This window comes from Lissotriton vulgaris, chromosome 2_2, assembly GCF_964263255.1.
Source record: "Lissotriton vulgaris chromosome 2_2, aLisVul1.2, whole genome shotgun sequence".
NCBI lineage: Eukaryota > Metazoa > Chordata > Amphibia > Caudata > Salamandridae > Lissotriton > Lissotriton vulgaris.
The window spans coordinates 329,772,170-329,790,038 of NC_141688.1; positions in this window are offsets into that span (position 1 = coordinate 329,772,170).

Consider the following 17,869-nt stretch of genomic DNA (forward strand, 5'->3'; position numbering starts at 1 on the left):
AAAGAGAGTGTCCTCCAAATCCAAGAAATCTCAGCTCTCCAAAGAGAGTGTCCTCCAACCCAAAGAAATCTCTGCTCTCCAAAGAGAGTGTCCTCCAAACCAAAGAAATCTCAGCTCTCCAAAGAGAGTGTCCTCCAAACCCAAGAAATCTCAGCTCTCCAAAGAGAGTGTCCTCCAAACCCAAGAAATCTCAGCTCTCCAAAGAGAGTGTCCTCCAAACTCAAGAAATCTCCGCACTCCAAAGAGAGTGTCCTCCAAACCCAAGAAATCTCTGCACTCCAAAGAGAGTGTCCTCCAAACCCAAGAAATCTCTGCACTCCAAAGAGAGTGTCCTCCAAATCCAAGAAATCTCTGCACTCCAAAGAGAGTGTCCTCCAAACCAAAGAAATCTCAGCTCTCCAAAGAGAGTGTCCTCCAAACCAAAGAAATCTCTGCACTCCAAAGAGAGTGTCCTCCAAACCCAAGAAATCTCAGCTCTCCAAAGAGAGTGTCCTCCAAACCAAAGAAATCTCTGCACTCCAAAGAGAGTGTCCTCCAAACCCAAGAAATCTCAGCTCTCCAAAGAGTGTCCTCCAAACCAAAGAAATCTCAGCTCTCCAAAGAGAGTGTCCTCCAAACCCAATAAATCTCTGCACACCAAAGAGAGTGTCCTCCAAACCAAAGAAATCTCAGCTCTCCAAAGAGAGTGTCCTCCAAATCCAAGAAATCTCTGCACTCCAAAGAGAGTGTCCTCCAAACCAAAGAAATCTCAGCTCTCCAAAAAGAGTGTCCTTCAAATCCAAGAAATCTCTGCACTCCAAAGAGAGTGTCCTCCAAACCAAAGAAATCTCAGCTCTCCAAAGAGAGTGTCCTCCAAACCAAAGAAATCTCAGCTCTCCAAAGAGTGTCCTCCAAATCCAAGAAATCTCTGCACTCCAAAGAGAGTGTCCTCCAAACCCAAGAAATCTCAGCTCTCCAAAGAGAGTGTCCTCCAAACCCAAGAAATCTCTGCACTCCAAAGAGAGTGTCCTCCAAACCAAAGAAATCTCAGCTCTCCAAAGAGAGTGTTCTCCAAACCCAAGAAATCTCAGCTCTCCTAAGAGAGTGTCCTCCAAATCCAAGAAATCTCAGCTCTCCAGAGAGAGTGTCCTCCAAACCCAAGAAATCTCAGCTCTCCAAAGAGAGTGTCCTCCAAACCAAAGAAATCTCTGCACTCCAAAGAGAGTGTCCTCCAAACCCAAGAAATCTCAGCTCTCCAAAGAGTGTCCTCCAAACCAAAGAAATCTCAGCTCTCCAAAGAGAGTGTCCTCCAAACCCAAGAAATCTCTGCACACCAAAGAGAGTGTCCTCCAAACCAAAGAAATCTCAGCTCTCCAAAGAGAGTGTCCTCCAAATCCAAGAAATCTCTGCACTCCAAAGAGAGTGTCCTCCAAACCAAAGAAATCTCAGCTCTCCAAAAAGAGTGTCCTCCAAATCCAAGAAATCTCTGCACTCCAAAGAGAGTGTCCTCCAAACCAAAGAAATCTCAGCTCTCCAAAGAGAGTGTCCTCCAAACCAAAGAAATCTCAGCTCTCCAAAGAGAGTGTCCTCCAAATCCAAGAAATCTCTGCACTCCAAAGAGAGTGTCAACCAAACCCAAGAAATCTCAGCTCTCCAAAGAGAGTGTTCTCCAAACCCAAGAAATCTCAGCTCTCCTAAGAGAGTGTCCTCCAAATCCAAGAAATATCAGCTCTCCAGAGAGAGTGTCCTCCAAACCCAAGAAATCTCAGCTCTCCAAAGAGAGTGTCCTCCAAATCCAAGAAATCTCTGCACTCCAAAGAGAGTGTCCTCCAAACCAAAGAAATCTCAGCTCTCCAAAGAGAGTGTCCTCCACACCCAAGAAATCTCTGCAATCCAAAGAGAGTGTCCTCCAAACCAAAGAAATCTCAGCTCTCCAAAGAGAGTGTTCTCCAAACCCAAGAAATCTCTGCTCTCCAAAGAGAGTGTCCTCCAAACCAAAGAAATCTCAGCTCTCCAAAGAGAGTGTCCTCCAAACCAAAGAAATCTCAGCTCTCCAAAGAGAGTGTCCTCCAAACCCAAGAAATCTCAGCTCTCCAAAGAGAGTGTCCTCCAAACCCAAGAAATCTCAGCTCTCCAAAGAGAATGTCCTCCAAACCCAAGAAATCTCTGCACTCCAAAGAGAGTGTCCTCCAAACCCAAGAAATCTCTGCACTCCAAAGAGAGTGTCCTCCAAACCCAAGAAATCTCTGCACTCCAAAGAGAGTGTCCTCCAAATCCAAGAAATCTCTGCACTCCAAAGAGAGTGTCCTCCAAACCAAAGAAATCTCAGCTCTCCAAAGAGAGTGTCCTCCAAACCAAAGAAATCTCTGCACTCCAAAGAGAGTGTCCTCCAAACCCAAGAAATCTCAGCTCTCCAAAGAGTGTCCTCCAAACCAAAGAAATCTCAGCTCTCCAAAGAGAGTGTCCTCCAAACCCAAGACATCTCTGCACACCAAAGAGAGTGTCCTCCAAACCAAAGAAATCTCAGCTCTCAAAAGAGAGTGTCCTCCAAATCCAAGAAATCTCTGCACTCCAAAGAGAGTGTCCTCCAAACCAAAGAAATCTCAGCTCTCCAAAAAGAGTGTCCTTCAAATCCAAGAAATCTCTGCACTCCAAAGAGAGTGTCCTCCAAACCAAAGAAATCTCAGCTCTCCAAAGAGAGTGTCCTCCAAACCAAAGAAATCTCAGCTCCCCAAAGAGAGTGTCCTCCAAATCCAAGAAATCTCTGCACTCCAAAGAGAGTGTCCTCCAAACCCAAGAAATCTCAGCTCTCCAAAGAGAGTGTCCTCCAAACCCAAGAAATCTCTGCACTCCAAAGAGAGTGTCCTCCAAACCAAAGAAATCTCAGCTCTCCAAAGAGAGTGTTCTCCAAACCCAAGAAATCTCAGCTCTCCTAAGAGAGTGTCCTCCAAATCCAAGAAATCTCAGCTCTCCAAAGAGAGTGTCCTCCAAATCCAAGACATCTCTGCACTCCAAAGAGAGTGTCCTCCAAACCCAAGAAATCTCAGCTCTCCAAAGAGAGTGTCCTCCAAACCCAAGAAATCTCTGCACTCCAAAGAGAGTGTCCTCCAAACCAAAGAAATCTCACCTCTCCAAAGAGAGTGTTCTCCAAACCCAAGAAATCTCAGCTCTCCAAAGAGAGTGTCCTCCAAACCAAAGAAATCTCAGCTCTCCAAAGAGAGTGTCCTCCAAATCCAAGAAATCTCTGCACTCCAAAGAGAGTGTCCTCCAAACCAAAGAAATCTCAGCTCTCCAAGGAGAGTGTTCTCCAAACCCAAGAAATCTCAGCTCTCCAAAGAGAGTGTCCTCCAAATCTAAGAAATCTCAGCTCTCCAAAGAGAGTGTCCTCCAAATCCAAGAAATCTCTGCACTCCAAAGAGAGTGTCCTCCAAACCCAAGAAATCTCAGCTCTCCAAAGAGAGTGTCCTCCAAACCCAAGAAATCTCTGCACTCCAAAGAGAGTGTCCTCCAAACCAAAGAAATCTCAGCTCTCCAAAGAGAGTGTTCCTCAAACCCAAGAAATCTCTGCACTCCAAAGAGAGTGTCCTCCAAACCAAAGAAATCTCAGCTCTCCAAAGAGAGTGTCCTCCAAACCAAAGAAATCTCAGCTCTCCAAAGAGAGTGTCCTCCAAATCCAAGAAATCTCAGCTCTCCAAAGAGAGTGTTCTCCAAACCCAAGAAATCTCTGCTCTCCAAAGAGAGTGTCCTCCAAACCCAAGAAATCTCTGCACTCCAAAGAGAGTGTCCTCCAAACCCAAGAAATCTCAGCTCTCCAAAGAGAATGTCCTCCAAACCCAAGAAATGTCTGCACCCCTATGTGAGTGGCAACTAGAATTGTCATAGTTCCAATTAGATTTGCAAAATCACAGTCTCCTACTTTGTTCAAGCCTCTAGCTCGTTCTGTGCAAGCCTTAGCATTTATAGAATAAACATTAATGCAAACTAACCTAAGGGTCCTCGTTTCTTTTTTTTAATGCAGATTTATATGGCGCAAACTCAACCCGAAGGTATCAGAGCGCTTTACACAGCACCAGTTGCGTTACATGAGGACTCATTCATTTCTTTGTTAGGTGCAGGGAGATTAAGTGATTTGCCCAGAATCACAGGATGCGGACGCCACCCAGAGGCTCAAACCTTGGTTTCCCAGCTCCAAGGTTGGCATTCTAGCCATCAGACCACCTCCTTCTTGGTAGGATTCGGCTAACAGCGCCATTGGGCGTTTCGAGACTCGCCCGTGAGATAATTCCTTCCAATGATGCAGGTAAGTGAGGCAACGCTGCAGGGTACATCGACAGTGGTGAAGCCTGTAATCCGTGCAGGCGAGGATGGACCTCGCTTGCACAGAAGATCCTTCTCCCTCAAGGTTCAGAAAGATCAAGCCTTGGCTTCAGGCAGGTCAAGGCATTTATACCCGCCCGTCAAAATAGCTGGCAGTCATGTGATCACACTCAAAATCTTATGAGACTTCATGCACGATTACAGAAGTGACCCAGAACTCTCAGGGGGGACAAGCAAGCAATGCAGGAGCCTCTCTGAAGGGCTTACATGTTAGTAAGCCCAAAATAGAGGCCTATTATGAAAGGGAATAACAGGTCAATCAGTCATTAGTATGCCCAAAATAGAAGGCCAGCAACAAAGGTATTAAAAAAGGGAGAGGCTCTGGGGCTAAATATGGGAACGCAGTTAAAAAAGGAACCAGGACACTAAGAGGTGGCCAAGGCGGGCCGAGCTGCCAAGGGAACAAATAGCGCCACCTCGGACAGTGCAGAAAGTGGTAACAGTTCCCTCCCTAAAGACTGACAGAGTGGGTGAGGTTTATGATGAGGGTTGAGAAGGTAAACTCTGCGGAGGAGCCACGGGGCATGGATAGATGTGGCTGGCTCCCACAATTGTTCCTCTGGACCGTACCCCTTCCAATCTATCAAGTAATACAGAACCCCTCACACATGTTTTGCATTAATAATTTTGTGGACTTCATATTCGCAATTTGTCTCACTTTGATAGATGGAAGGGTGTTTTCAGGTCTTGTGTTTGTGTATGGTATGGAAAAAGAAGGGAGACATGGAAGACAGGGTGAATCTAATATTTGGGGGGGTATTGTTCACTTGACAGATACTGAGTTTAGAATTTGTGCAATCGGAAAGAGACCAGTGTCTCTTTAGTGAAGTTTTCGTGGCACTTCCAGTTTCAGATATTTAGTAGATAAGCATTCCAAATTACCTTCTTTGCAGTCTGCTGGAAGGGATGGATGTTTCTCATCCTGTTTTTCCATACGGTTTTGGTAATGGGGCAATTTTTGTTTTGTTTTTGTAACTCCTTCAGAATATGGGCCAAAGCTTGATGATGTTTGTGAACTGAAGGTACTGGACAGTTATCATGGGTTTGGTCTGGCAAAAGAATTTCTTGGGTGGTGTCCAGTGACATAGTGAAAGTGAGAAAACATATTGCCTGTGGGAACGCTGTTGTAATATACAAACTCAGCAAGATGAACTGCCTTATCCCATTTGCTAGTGAATGACCAAGGCAACTTCCTATAATTCTTTTCCATGAATTAGTTTGTTCGCTCCATTTGCCCATCTGTTTGAGGGTGGTAGGCTGAAGACAAATGAAGATCTAAGTCCAGGAGTTTACAAAAGGGTCTCCGGAATTCAGATACAAATCAGACTGATTTTCAAGGGCTGGTGAAGTTCCAACTGTGGCCCAGGAGGCTGAAATGCTCAGGTGACACCACATTTCTGACCTGCTGCAGAAACACCTGTAAAGAAATCTGTGGCAACTTTAGGCTTCAGTGATGCAATACCCAGGGCCACACATAAATTAAGTTGCCACATCACTGTCTCCTATCTCATGAGAATGTAGGATGGGGACAGAATCTCCCATGACACCAACATACTATGTGAGGAGTTGTGAGAGTGTGAGGTAGAAAAAGCAAGAAACCAAAAGCTAGAGTAAGCACAGTGCCTCGTCATGTTGTGCGGACTGTGCAGGCCTTCAGTTTCCTCATTCAGTGCTCAAGGCGGGAAAGAGCTGTGTTCCTACTTGGAGGATCCATTGAGTATCTATCAGTTGAGAACCCGAGGCAGAACAGCACAGGGAACAGAATGTAAATGAAAGGAAAATCTTTCAAATGTTGCGTATATCTGTACAAATCCATCTATGTGTGTGTGAGAAATAGCATGTGTAAGTGTGCATTTGAGTAAAAGTAAGCTAGTGGCAGGAGAATGAGTTAGAATACAAAAGTGAGAGTATGAGTAAATGCAACTGAGCGTGAGATTGATACTGACTTAGTGAGAATCAGTGTGAGATAGGGAGCGAGAGGTGGGGCACAAATAAGTGTCACAATTCCTCACCTGGCTATCAACAGTTACAGGAAGAGAGACAAAAGTGCCCTTATCTAAAGGACCCTTCACAGTCTGAACAAAAAAGACTGCAGTCCGACCCTTCACTCCCACCATCTACCAGAGAGCAGTGCTCTCGACTAATTGGTAGCTCCTTGCAGCAAAAGGACCTAATCAAATTTCTAAATGTGCCCTGTATCCTCTTCGTCACTTCAGTGGCTCAGGATCCTCCCTCTACTCTGAAGAATGTCAGCAACACACCTCCACTGTTGTGGAAAGTAACGTCACCTCCATCTTGTGCACGTGAAAATGCCAAGGGCTTCCAAAATGGAATTCACACACCTCCTCCCTTCCACTACTTCATTTGGCCACACTCTTTGTATGTATCACACAGACTGCATACACAGCACACATGCTAGGACCTTGGTTAGCTTGTAGCGGTGGACCTCCACTCATCACACAGAGAAAAAAGTTTGGCCAAAGCTCCAGAATCACAAAAACATGGTATGATGCCACCACTGTTCTACACACTAGACCTGTGATAGGGACAGTTATCCGCTGTGTGGTAAATTAAATTACCCGGACTTAATTTCTATACATTAATAAAGAATAAGGATAGCTCATAAAATGAGAGGCAGAGTCCGTGGTGTCCGAGTCAAAAGGGCTTTATTGCAATGGCTCGAGCCAGGGGAGAATCGCGTTCCATCACCACTAAGGTTCAGGAAGGGATATCTAACGTTTTATTAGCATCACATATTATATATAGTAAAACCATACAATTGTAATGAATACAGTAGGCGGAACACTCCAGGCGGAGCAAGTGAAAAGAGAGAGATAAGAACACATGGGCGTGAAAGAAGGCGTGTACAAAGGCGTGTTCACTTGATGAGTCATAGGTGTGTCATAGGTGGGTGGATGCATAGAGGAGGTCTGCAGGGTCAGCAGTAACCTTTACCCTACTTGTGCGCGAAACTGGTCATGACGTGGAATTGACGTGTAACTGGGGAGAGCTGGGGGCTGACTTTAGCACTAGTAGAGGAGTCTGGAGTCAGGGATGTCAGAACGACCTGCACTTTTGGCATATCCGATATCTTGTGTTTGGAGGATGTATTGTCTGAAGTAAAGGTCTCTCGAGTAAAGGCTGTTCATCACTAAATGCTAGTGTGTGCATATATTTCTTCGTGCATTGCGTGGGGGCCATGGGCCTTCTATGGCAACGGGCTCAGTAAATCACTTGCATGGAGACAGGAAGGCTAGGCCCTATGCTCTGCAGGAGGAATATGTTTACCCTTTTCACTAGACTGGAATGTGTTTTTGCGGAGGCTGAGCAGATAACTATAGGCAAAACACCGTCTTGGCAGGCAGGCAGGCCAGGCCGGGCACCTCTCGGCTGAGCAGGGAGTAAGGGAGAGGTCAGGGATGCATACCTAAACTGCAGCTTTCAGAGTCAGAAGAGGCTCGGAGCCTGAATTCAGGGCCTGGCTCGGCTGGGCCACAAAAACGTGTGCTTCTCGATATTTAAACGTGTACCATGTAAATGCATTGGCAACGTAGGCCTCAGTGCAGAATTAACGTTGTATTCATGGAGGGCCTAATAACAGACATGTTAACGGTGGACGCAAATGCATAGGCGTCATCATTTCGGCCATAGAGGGAAAATGCATGGATGTCATGCACATATACTACACGTTGGGGTACACGTAGGGGACACATAGGCCATATAAAATTCCATTTTCCTCAGCTGTCACAAATAAGAGTGAGCTTGGGTTGCTCCTCTGGGTCCAAGAGCATTCTCGGAGCATCTTCAGCATCCTTCATCCCTTTCAGTCCTTTCATTAGGACCACTCTATAGGAATCCATTGCAACGCAGATAAAGTGCCCGGAACTGCTGGAGGACTGCTTCTCCTGTGATAGTAACTGTTTCTAAGCACTCTGTTGGTCCACCTGACTAGCTCTCTGCTGGAGTTGGTCACCCCAAGTACTTCTATCTGACCACATTATGTTTAGGTAATTTGTATTGTGTCTCGGCGCATAGGACTGTAATTCCAGACAAGGAAGCTCTAGAGAGGAATCATTGATTAAAGAGCCAGCTTTTGGGTTGTTTCCTAAAGATTATGAGGGTGGGACTGGTTTTGATGAAGAGAGGAAGGGTATTCCAGAGTCTGGCGGTGGCAACTAGAAAGCGTCTGTCTCCCCAAGAGGAAGTCTTTGTGCGTAGGACTGGTAGGTGACAGGCAGTGGAAGAGCGAAGGGATCTAGTGGGGGCATAAATAAGAAAGGCGTTTTGAGGAACCGAGGACCTGTGAAGAACTGGGCTTTTAGAACCCAGCGGCGCCAGGGACATGCCCATAGTCTTCGGATTCACCTGTCTTGGTTTACAGAGACACGGAATAATTTTGGGTGGCGTCAGAGACCAAGTTTATAAGCTGCAGCCAGTAACAGTGATCCAAGAAATACAGCATGGAGGTATTTCAGGAGACTGCTCAAATTCGTAGAGCAAGACATCTCTTTTTATACACAATATTCACATTTACAAGAATACACTCCCACTGCTCAAACAGTTAACCAATGAGGTACATTCTCAAACAAAGTATCACATGACGAAAAGCTCAGTTTGCAACGTCCCAACCCAAAGTTAATCATTGGGAATGTCCCAAATCCAATCTCCACAAGCCGGACAAACCCATAGTTGAAAAGCACAATGCACGTAATAAAGAACATAGAAAAGGAAACAATGTCTGAGAGCAAATTTTGGAAAGACCTACTTGCTCTCCCCTTGAGTACCCCCACAGTCCCGGTATGCTTGGATGTGGGCTGCAAGTCGATTAAGGACCAGGCTCGTCTCCGGCCGCTGCTTTTATGGGCTCGCTTGTGGAGGGTTCCAGAGTTAAAATCTTATGCTGATGGGCTGTCTGAGGTGATGGAAATGGGGGGCTGGCACAAGATCAAGTGGCTGAGAGATATTAAAAACCTCTTGGGGGAGCTGGGTTTGGGAGACTCTTGGGTTACAAAATCTGCTCCACCCAAAGCTATTCTGAAAAAATTGTATTGGGACTGGGTGTCCTCCCAACTTATCGGTAATCCACGCCACTGCAACTCGACCGTAGCATTTCTAAAAATTAAGGACGTGGTGGCTTATGAACCCTATCTGGATTTGATCACCATGCCAGTTGATAGGGCTCTTTACATTAAATTTAGAGTAGGTACTCTCCCGATAGGGGACCTTCTATCCCGATGGAAATTGCCAGTGCAGTCATCACCCTTTTGTGCACTCTGCTCTACAAGGCCCGAGACGGTGGCACACATCCTCTTTGAGTGCCCTGACTACATTCGTCCAAGGAGATGCTGGATTAAACCCCTATTTAGACGCTTGGGGACACGCCAACACTTGGTGGCGCTACGTATTCTGTTAACTGATACCTCCCCTCCCATAGTTTGTGGTGTCTCCAAATTTTTTAAATGGACATGGTTGATTCGCAGAAATAGACTGTCTATCTCAATTTAATCCAGTTTTTAGATAATTTATTGTATGCATAAATGGCATTTTTATTTGCTCTTAATTCTTAGACATTTGTATTGTCGATCTGCAGTTTTTAAATGTATGTAATGCTTTCAAGATATAATTGCATATCGAAATAAAGCTTTCAACCAACCAACCAACCAGAAAAGGAAACAATGTCTGATAGTGAGCTAGATAAGGCATGTGTAAGGAGACTTAAAGTTAACGATGTCCTGAACAATGATTGGCAATCTCAGACAACGATCAAACTAGGGAAATTGACTCGGCAGGGTCAGTTTCAGGTGAAGGAATTAGATCCTTACATTTCACCTCGAAGTCAAGAAAGACCCTGTTAATGTATACCAACACATGAAGGCCAGGCCGCTTCGTTCGTTCGACCATATTCGTCGGCCTGCGTGATGGCAAGACAAAATGGAGACTAAAACAAAATGGAACCCATGTTCGAAACAAAATCTCCAAATACATGGTGAATTCGCTAGCTAACGTGACAAATTCACTCCATATTAGCCGCATTCGCTAAACACGGTCCGACAACACCAAAATCGTGACGGAACCATAACCTTACGTGACAAGGCCCGTTTTCACAGAACCACAGACCCTCCTTTTGCCATTACGTAGGCAATAACCTAAACTCACGTTAATCTGAATCTAGGTCTATCATCATCAGACCATCTAGGTGTTGTTGGAGCATCATCCTATTACTCTCTACTTCTCTCGAGACAGGTCTCCGCACACACGTAGTAGCACAAAGACCACAAATGGCGGGAGCACACTGGATACAAAGACAACAAGAGAAGAGAATAGCTAGAGCCATACCAAGGAAAATCAGGACTTTTCATCCCCATTTAGACAACAGTCCCCAAAACCAACCAATCAACGACCAGTTTCCTTCGTCTACATGAATAGACTCAGAAACCTTATGCAATCTGGAAAGGGCTTGGTATACTGTCGGGGCATTATCTGGTATGTAAATACAGCAACTAGATTGGATCAATTTGCATACCCCTCCTCTATCAGCAAGTATGACATCTAAAGCAATTCGGTTCTGCAATGTCATAACACGATCAGCCTGAAGCTCCGCTGTAATATTACTGAGAGCACCTGCAGTTTCATTTATGGTGGCCTCAACCACTCTCGTAAGCTGTCGTATATTTCTGCTATTGGCCATAGGACCCCAAAAGGGTAGGAAACCCTTGAAAAAATCTCCTACTTCCTGTGCTGTGGTATCTTCCTGATCAAAGACACCTCTAACATATCTTGTTCTGTGATAATCCATGGCAGCCGTGTATGTAGGGGGAAGCATAAACGCCACATAACATGTGCCTGAAAAATCAGGTGGCAACCATGTGTAGGCTCTGTCGTGACATACAAAATATGTACCTTTAGCTGGCACAAACGGAGGAGAAGTCTGGGATGCATAAACGTAGGTTTGAGCACACACACTCTTACCTAACTGAGCTCTCGGATTTCGACCATTACCACGTAAACAAAAGTGGCCTCGATGGGGTACGATCCAAATCGGGGGAGACATCTTTCGTCTCTCCTTCTCTGTCAAACTAGTGCTATACCCAGTGAAATTCCTGGAATTCCCTCCCTTTAGAAATCCGCCTGTTAGAGGATCTATTAGCATTCCGTAGGGCTGTGAAAACTCACCTGTTTTAATTCATCTTTCACTCACTTTTCTGTTTCCTTTTGCGTTGTGTTATGTTCACCTTTTCCTTGCCCCAGGACGCTCCTTAGCTGGAGCATCTGTGCGCAAAATAAATGATATTAACATAACATAACATAACATAACATTCCAACCAATATATGCCTGTGCTACATCCTTAGGGATAGCATTGTATGCATCGATATCTCGGATCATATCTACTATTCCCTTTATCAAAGCACTATTGTTCGGATTGTCTCTCATAGAACGCATAGGGTATATCTCATTCGCACAGATGAACATAGTCTGCAAAGCCCATACAGACCCGTTGAAAGAAAAAGGCAAAACCAGATGTGGCATACCTCTATCTGTCGTATGAGGCATAAGACCAAATCACCGATCTGAACGGCTAGCGTACACCACGGCAAAGACGGACCGAACACGTACATTGCTAACCCCTATCCCATTGTCACGCTTCCAAGGTTTGACAGTACAACTTATGGGTTTCAATACGGTGGATACCGGAATGATACGCGATGACATAGCCAAAGATTGGGACACACCGATGAGATCTGTTCCGTTTGTAGAGTTAAAATGTTTACTTATAAAAAAAGATAAAACAAGACGTCATTTGCAGACATAACTGAATAATGAGCACACATGATACAAAAGATGCATTCAATGACTTATTTCCTTGGGTTACATCTGAAGGAATTGTACATCTTCTTCCATATCTCTATATTCTCACGATATACCGTAATGTTGCAACCGGCCCACAGGGTTGTAGGCTTTGCTATATGTACTGCTCTATTGAATACTAATAAACGTCTTACAAAAAAAAAAAATGAGGCATAAGACCACATACCCAACAATTTGTATTATTGACTACCAACTGATGCTGATGCAACAGCTGTATAAATGAGTTGTTAATGAATTCCGATCTTCTTGTCTGTTCATGTTCAGGCAACGTATAGAATTTGTGCAAAGAATTAGTAGTTGAAGAAAGCATAGGTTGAATAGTGGGTGCAGAAATCAATGGTGTAGCATATACAATCCAACCCACACAAGCCCATGTAATACTTAAAAACACAAAAGAACACAATATAATAAAGCATTTGTGATGAACCAATGTACACAATCTCATTTTGAAATTAATTTTCTCAACCACTCTATCCATTACAAAAGACTCCATCCTCTACCGTGCTGCTCACAGCAATTTTCCCTCTTCACTTAAGTGTGCGTCCAGGTGTCCTAGACACTCCCGGAACCGCAGACCTTGTGTCAATACGCGGGTTACCCCTTAAGAACTTATACCGTGACCCTACAGCGGAACCCGGATGGTGGTTCGAAAAAGAAAAAGACAAAAAAAAGTCTCTTGTCTGATAGAGTATAGTTCACCAAAAAACACCAAAAAACTCGCAATCTTTATTTGTCTTTTCTGCTTCGCAGATTATAGCGTTCTTTACCAGACACAGTCTGATCCTGGAAGAGTGTCTCTGGATTGGTAATGTCGAGTCACATCGGCGGAGGCACAGCTTCTTGTAAAACTTCATCATCCTCACGTTCCGACTGAGTCCATTTCAAATGCGCATCACTACAGGGGACAAACTCCACAACTCTCTCGCTTTCTGAATCGGCAACACCATCAACAATGTATCGGTCATACGGCAAAGGAAGTGGAAGCTTTTTGGAGTGGGTGGCATGCACCCAATTTTTCTTCCCAGAAACTTTGACGACCGTTCGAGTCACCAAAAGGACTTGGAAAGGACCCTTCCACCTGGGCTCGAGATTCTTCGTCCTCTGAAAATTCTGGACCAGGACCCAATCCCCAGGTTGAATTGCGTGACCTGCATCCACAGAAGCTGAAGGCAAGGTATCGTGCACCTGTTGGTGAAAAACACGCAATTTAGCAGTCAAATCATATAAATAGTCAACCAACATAGGGTACTCGATGTCACTGACTATACTTCTTTGTCCTCGGTACACTTCAAACATTCGCCGGGCGACCAAACACAATTTCATATGGGCTAAGTCCCACACGAGAATGCACTGTCGTCCTCGTTGACAAAAGTGCCAATGGCAAAGCATCGGGCCATGCTAGGCCAGAGCTCGCTTGTATCTTAGCCAACTTCAACTTAAGGGTGCCATTGTAGCATTCAACCAAACCAGCTGACTGGGGGTGATTCGCAGCATGACATTTCTGCCTTATTCCCAAACCTGCACACACTTTCTTCATAATCTGACCCACAAATTCACTTCCGTTGTCACTCCATACCATTCTCGGCAAACCAAATCTAGGTAAGAACTCCTTCACTAGAACCTTAGCTGTAGATAAGGCAGTATTATCCTTGAGAGGGTAAGCCTCTATCCATCTTGAAAAGGTGCAAACAACCACAAGGACATACTTTAGGTTGTTGCATCTCTCCATATGAATAAAGTCCAACTGTAGAACCTCAAACAGATACGTCGAAGGAGCAAAATGACCTGCTGGAGTTGGGGTTCCCTTACCAGGATTATGCATCAAACAGACCATGCAATTTTTCACCAGATTCTCAGCACATTTTGGAATTCCAACATTCTGCCATACTGGAGCCAAAAACTTGCATATCCCTTTCAAACTCATGTGAGCCAGACCATGTAACCACTAGAAGCACATACGCATCAGGCAACAACCATCGCTGGTGTTCTGACAACTCAATCCAACAATCAGTCGAATCCAACATTCCCGTAGTCTCTCTTCACACACTCAATTCTTTCTCAGTAGCTTCAGCCTGAATCGATCTTACACTCTCTATTGTATCTTCACACATTCCTCTTTCCGGAACCCATCTAGCAGGGCCTGCAACATACATTCGACTCGTCACATCTTTCGCCGTTTCTCTCGCTACTTCATCCGCAAACGCATTACCACGACCAACATCATCCGTAACCTTCCTATGTGCACTGCATTTCACAATCGCAACTTGCATCGGCAACGTAAGTGACTCAAGAACTTCATTCACCAACTGTCCATGCTGAATCTTCGCACCATGAGAAGTAAGAAATCCTCTCTCTCTCCACAAACGTCCAAAACTATGAGCAACACCAAACGCATATTGGCTATCGGTGTACACAGTCACTCTCTTTCCTTTCGACAACACACACGCTTCGTCAGTGCAATCAACTCTGCTGCTTGAGCTGAATTCTGTGGAATACGTGCAGCTTCAACAATCGTGTGCAAAGTCGTAAACGCATACGCTGCAGTCGTATCGCCATTCGGAAGCTTAAAGCATGAACCGTCTACCATAAGGTACCATCAGAATTCGAATGTGGAGTATCTTTCAGATCAATTCTACCCTTCGTTTCTTCCTCTGTCCAGAGAAAGCAATCATGCTGTTCCTGAACATCTGTCTCTACAGAAATCGGCAACAACGTAGCTGGATTCAATGTGTTGCATTGTTTTATATGCACATGACTCGCCAAAAGCGTCAACTCATAACCTGACAAACGTGCACTAGTAAGGTGCTGAGTCTTTGTCCTATTCAATAAGGTATCCACTGCATGTGGGACCATCACAATCAACGTATTATCCAATACCAGACCAGCAGACTGTCGAATAGAAACAGCCGCTGCCGCTGTAGCTCTCAAACAACTCGGCAACGCCTTAGCTACTGGATCTAAAGTAGCCGAGAAATACGCACATGGGCGTTGCTTGTCTCCAAATTGCTGTGTCAACACTGACAATGCACATCCTTCTCTCTCGTGCACATACAACGTGAAAGGCTTACTGTAATCGGGGGTACCCAACACCGGAGCCGAACACAACGCATCACGCAATTCAGAAAAACTTCTCTGACATTCGTCAGACCAAGGAAGAGGATTCGGTGTATCCTTAAGAGTAAGTGCCAACAGAGGTTTCGCCAGCAAGGAGAAATTCAAAATCCACTGTCTACAATACGAGGTGATACCCAAGAAAGCACGCACTTCTCTCTGTGTAGATGGTACAGTCATTTGCGCAATCGCTTGTATACGCTTTGGGGTCAATCGTCTTCCCTCCTTCGACAAGAGATGACCAAAGTAGGTCACTTCTTGGCGACAATATTGCAGCAACCAACAAATCATCCACGTACTGAATAAGAGTCGCACCAGAAGGCAAAACAAAAGAATCAAGCTGAGTCTTTAAAGCCTGACTATAGATTGATGGACTCTCACAATAACCTTGAGGAGCACGCTTGAACCGGAAGCTTTGGCCTCCTAAAGAGAAGCCAGAAATATCTCTACTCTCTTCAGCAATAGGAATACTAAAGAAAGCATTCTTCAGGTCAATCACAGAAAACCAAGCAGCCAAAGCTGGAATCATAGTCAATAAAGCAGTAATGTCGGGACAACAGGAAACTGTGGCACCACGATCTTGTTAACCTCACGAAGGTCGATCACAAACTGATACACAGGTGGCTGAGAAGAGTCAGTACGCTTAAGAAAAGGCAAAACAGGACTGTTACACACATTACCTCTTGTTTCTTCAATCACATCTTTCTCAACCAAATCATAGATAATCGCTAAAAGAGCTCTCTCGCCATCACTAGAGATTCGGCATTGTGGAATGCGAGGCAACTTAGCATTCGCCTTAAGGGTAACAACGTATGGTGGAATCTGCAAAAGGCCAACATCATTTGGACCCGTAGCCCAAAGAGTATCAGGGAGAGAACGCAATTCCAGTGGAAGCCGATCTTTAGACAAATACATCGGAGAAATCACTCTCTTACCCAATGTAAGATGTACTCCCGAAGGAGAACAATACAATGTTGCATGCAATCTCTTTAACAAGTCCAAACCCAACAGATTCTCACCACAACCTGTCGTTAGAATCAGTGGTGCTTCCAATTCACAAGGCTCAACAGAAAGAGACAAAGGACAAGAAACCGGGATATGAACTGGGGCGCCAGAAAATCCTACCGAAACATTCGTCAAGCCAGACAAAGGTGCGCCAGGGAGTTTAGAGTGCATGATAGAACTCTTTGCCGCACCAGTATCCAACAGAAAAGGTTCTGACACACCTGATGTAATCACTTCAACATTAGGTCCACTCTGGTCTACTGGAACTGACACTACTCCCTCTCTTTGTCTATGGCTGTCCTAGCTATCATTAATATCAGCATTCTCACTCTCAACATAGTAATCATCAGCATAGTATTGAGTCGACTGACCAGACGCAACATTCTGTTGATCAAAACAATTCATAGAATTCTGTGGGGGAAAGGAACGTCCACTCTGGGGGAACACACCACGTCCTCTACCCCTAGGGACTTGCAGAACACCGCAACCTCTCACACCAGTCACCCCATTCGCACGTTGTAGCAAAATCAGACCACTATGCTTGAAGTGGCCTTCTTCCTTACAATAAGCACACTGATTAGGACCTATTGGAATTCGCTGCGGAAAAGACTCGGGCTTCTGCAACACTCTCTGATACTGTGGAGGTTGCTGAAACTCACGCTGATTAAAACGAGGCGGATACGCCTGTTGCAAAAGAACCTTCGTCTTCAATTCTTTAGTCTTTTTCTCTGCTTTATCTTTCTCATCTTTATCTCTATTCTCATAATATTGTACAGTAGCCAATATCTGGGCCGAAGAAGAAACAGCCCATGAACTCTCAGAGTCCTTTAATTTCTTACAAAGCTCGGGGAGCAAATTATAGACAAACTTATCCACAAACAACCTTTGGCCACCTTCCGTACTCATATCTTGACCACTATGATCGATGAATGTCTCTTCAAACCTAGTGGAGAAATCAGACACACTTTCGACTTTCTTCTGCTTGCATGCTGCTAACTTATCCCAATTCACTCGCATAGGAGGCATCAAAGTCTTCATTAAATTAATAATCCTCCCGGGTAGATCCGCAACTAAATGCTCATGTTTAGCCCCTCCTACCTGTCGACCATCTGCAGCAACAATATTAACCCACGTATCTCCTAACTCTACTGCATGATCCTCGTGACGGATCTTCGCCCACAAAGGTTGAGGGACTACATTCCCCAACAACATAACTATATCAGCTAAATTCATCACACACGCATGAACTGTCTGGGACAACTCTTTATAATACCCTGCAGGATTTTTACGGGGGTCCGGTAGAGTCTGCTTAAGAGCCAAGACTTCAGCTCTCTTCCAAGGAACATGTACCCAAACACGCTGAAAATGAGCCGGTACTCCCAGAATACCCTGATTAGGGACAGCCACAACTTCCTCTCTCCATACCGGAGGAACTTCTCTCATCGGATATTGCTTCACTTTTTTCCTAACAGAAGGATCAGGTTCAAACAACAGATGAGAAGGAAGTCTACACCTAAACGCAAGAAGCGT